This window comes from Varroa jacobsoni, unplaced genomic scaffold, assembly GCF_002532875.2.
Source record: "Varroa jacobsoni isolate VJ856 unplaced genomic scaffold, vjacob_1.0 scaffold_49, whole genome shotgun sequence".
NCBI lineage: Eukaryota > Metazoa > Arthropoda > Arachnida > Mesostigmata > Varroidae > Varroa > Varroa jacobsoni.
Window position 1 is genome coordinate 41161 of NW_019212951.1, and position 4163 is coordinate 45323.

General features: G+C 40.7%; 1 long non-coding RNA gene across 1 annotated transcript; it reads left to right on the forward strand.

Annotated features, from left to right (window-relative positions):
- On the forward strand, positions 1-2768 carry LOC111260747 (uncharacterized). Its single transcript, XR_002680529.2, has 2 exons — positions 1-402; positions 540-2768. It is a non-coding gene; the product is annotated as an uncharacterized LOC111260747 (long non-coding RNA).
- The last annotated feature ends 1395 nt before the right edge of the window (positions 2769-4163 follow it).

The window sequence follows — 4163 nt, forward strand, 5'->3', positions numbered from 1 at the left end:
CGTTTTCGCATCGAAGGACGCAGCTAGTCATTTTATATAAGTATCGTGATTATTTTCAATCGGAACTTTGCAAAGTATCGATGGTGAAGGAGGCAAGTGTTCATTTCGGAAGATATAGAGGATCGAAGACAATCTCTGACCCAAGATATACGGCAAAAGATCTTTGCTCGAGCGGGCTCGTCACACACACTGTGAATGCACCTCAGCATCGTTAATATAATAAGAAAGTTGAAAGTGCCATCGACATTGCCTAGTGAATAGTTTAACACAGAGCATCTGACTGAATATAGTACTATCAGAATAATGAACTGAACAGCAGATGGATGGCTTCTTGCCAACAGGATGGTTTGTGGACGCACGTCAGCCATATCGTTACCATAAACACAGAACAGCAAGTCAAAAGTAAGTCACAGAAGCCATATGTAAGAAACGATATAGTCACACATAGAACATGTTGCATCGTGATTTCTCCTCTGTTCGCCAAAAGTAACAAATGAATAATTCCTAATTGCTCTGTGTATAACACATGCCTGTTTCAGTGATAGCACATCATCGCAGAACTATCACATCTAGACAAACCAAGTACATGTGAAATGCAGACGGAAATAACAGTACGCCCCCTAGAAACTACAGCGGTTTAGCAAACGGCAACGTCAGCTCGGTTGTGGTTGAGAATCCATAAAGCACAAAACAAATATCGTAAGACTCATCAGCCGCCAGAGGTCTGCTCCACTTAAGGCACGCAGAACACTGATGTCATCATTTTGGACACTCGTAGAGCGTAGACAACCATGGCAACAAACATGGCGGTCGCCGGTTAATCGAAACACTCGACCCAAGCCAGCGCCATGAGATAACGTTCCCGCACCCTATGCTTCAATGCGATCCACGCCTTTACGTCTCAGACTTAAGCGTAACGCGACCTCTGAATCATGGCGCAACGCTCGAAAAATCCGCAGCAGACGTATGGCGACCACGGTCTGAGCCAAAAGAAGCTGGCGGATCGAAGGCTGCCCTTGGGAAAACGCAGTGCCTGTGGCGTCCGGAAAGCAGGTATCGCCTATACATCCAGCTGCATCAGCACAGAGGAAGCCGGCTTAGAAGAAACGGCCGAGAACCAAATCAAACCGATTGGGCGTAGCTACGATGAAAGATCGAAAATCAGAGAAGATTAAAACATACAAACATATTTGAATAGTGATGCTATAACGGCAATCTAACGAAGAAAGAAAATATTGTACTGTATGGTGGTGATATTTTTAAGAACAATCAATTAAATAGTTTATTTAGGATCGTACACAAAAATGATAGCACAGCTGCAGTCGTCTGACGGAGTTTTACCTTGAGACGTCTTGGCCAAATCTATAACATGGACGATTCTCTTTCCGTCGGGGTTAAAATGCTGTCTAAGTAATTCGGGGTAGATGCGACTTGTGCAATGAATCTTCGTTAGCCGAGAATACGGCTCAAAAGTGGTCGGTTAAATTTAAAAACGGAACTTCTGACCTACAGACTCGAAGTTCACTTGACTTGTCCGAGTTCAACGAAGATCAATTTGATTTGAGCTAGTTTCAACATTGTCGTTATAAGAAATAGGATTATTTGGCTTCTTTTTTCGCTAGTAACGCCTACGATAACGAAAGCTGTCATCTTCAGAGCGCTTGGGACCCTTGCACAAAAACGCAACTTTATTTCGAATTTTGAGAACTAGTTACGTTAATATATATATGTATACATATATGTATATATGGACACACACATATATATATTATTGTATTAACGTATCTAATAGACCGAGGAAACTCAGCTAACGTTTACTGTCCAAAGGCTCCGATATATTTCTAACAAGCTATTCATCTGTGGATATCTCATTTTGTGTACAGATTAACAATAAACAGTTCAGTTTATTATTATTATTATTATTATTTAGAAACAGTAGTTCAACCCTCAGGAAGGGTTTTACTCAAGCTTCATTTCGGTTCACCTACACAATCGGAGTATCGATCATGATTTGGCCGTACCCACTCACACTTCAACCGCACTACTCTACTGACGGATGTCGTGCTTTACAAGAAGGGTACGCGCGGAACATAGTATGCCTAAACGTACATGTTTATGTCTGCTGCGGTACGTACCGTATTGAGTTTAGACCAAGTGGGCGTCAGTAGGGTATCCGCAGCACCGGAGTGAGATCCTAATCGCCGTACTTGTAGCAATTTTCTATTGACTTATTGTAAAAACACAGAATTCTATAAGGTCTTCTTAAATGAGCCTTATCTAAGGCTTGGACTGCCTATAGGTGAGAGCGATCCGAACGTGGAAAGCTGTCACAATTGCACATATGAATATTTTTTACAGATAAAACATCGCCGGGACTTCAACATACGTTCTATAATTGTAGCTGAGTCTAGCTTGCCGCTTCGGATCTCGCAAAGTACGGTTGTATAATACGGTAGGACTTAGAATTAAAAATGCTCTCTTCCTACACCCTGCATATACGCGGAATGAAGGAAGCACCATGACAAATAACGGACTAGGCCAAACGAAATCGATCGATGCCGCTTTCGTATGTAGCGTTACAGTATATGGTAAAAAAAAATACCCTTTGGGTATCATCGTCTGTTCCTAAATTTGAAAGCCATCAGTTAGACGGTATGATTTTCACATTGTAGCTCTCATACTGATTGAAAAAGGCGCGAATTTCACGATTATTAAGATAGAATATTAAATTAAAAATTAAAGTAGATTAAAACTACCAGCTTCCTTAATGCTCCATTTATTCATTTAAACATGTAACAGTGTAAATGAGGTTCGTAAACGAACCCTATAGAAACGGTCATTTCTACACAACTGTAGTTTCAAACGAACCAATGTCTATATAGTTATTAGCCGACTTGAAACATGTCAAATGTATGTTGAATTGCCACTGGTTATCTAATATCGTTCATAATACATTGGTAAAGCTCGACGAATCTTGAGTAGTCGATTGAAGTTCTGTTTGTCAATGGTACCGTCCTGCATTGAACTGTTCTGCGTCGCTAAACATATGACCATCTGCCGCCAGCTGCCACATATCAGAGTATATATGGAACCATATATATATATAACTTCCCAATATCAGAGTTTACATACAAGCATACGAATAACTGATATCAAACTAGAAGTGATGTTTTAGCGGTTTTTTTGTTATTAAACCAGCGCCGTGTAATGTGATTACTGATTTACACTCGGTGCAAGCTATCGGAATGAAGAACTAGTTGCTGTGCACATTGTCCTCTCAGACCGGTGGAACTATTTCTTCCAGTTACCTCTTCGTTTTAAACACGACAAGATTTCCTTTTACCTACGTGTCTTCTGAGCCCCTTAGACGTAGCCAATGACCTGGTAAGACACCTCGGGGGAACTCGCGATACAAACACTCGAAGGAAAACAGATAGCGTTCGCCTCACGAGTTAAATTGATTGACTTCTATAAGGCACAGTTAGCTTTTGGCGGATCTGCACTGTGACAGTAAGATAAACCCTTCATTCTAATCCAGCTGACTTTCAATAAAAAGATAAAATACCGTAGTCTCGCCTTTCGAAATTCCATCGAACAATAAGGATTATAGGTCACATAACCAGTAATACAATTACTACGAGAGACCTTTCATGCAGGGAACACTTTGACGAAAGTGGTTGAAGACAGGTCTATGCGAAGCCGTTCGAAATAGCCACCGACGGTTTATAGCAAATGTAACAATGACACGGTAAAAACAGCTGCACAATGTATTTGACGATGCAGACAGTTGTTTGTTTAGCTGGAACCATTTGGACGCTGTCGCTGAAACTCGCTTCCAACCACTCTCACAAACGTTTTTATATATGTTACACCTATATCCGTCTATTTCAGGTCCGAATAACGGTAGAACTTGTTCCGTAATTAAATTCACTTCAACTGTGGCTTGCGGAATTGACAAATTAGTGTCGTTTTTAAGAAACTACACTTCTTTTAGGCTTACTGCACGCGCTAAAGGTCTTGGATCCACCTCGGTATCCAATATAGTTGGCATTTTAAGAGCGTATGAATATATGAAACTACTAATCTAGTTCAAAACCAAGTCCTTATTCAGGCCACTACAGTATTTATGGAACAAACAATGTAGAAGATAACTCGTTCAGATT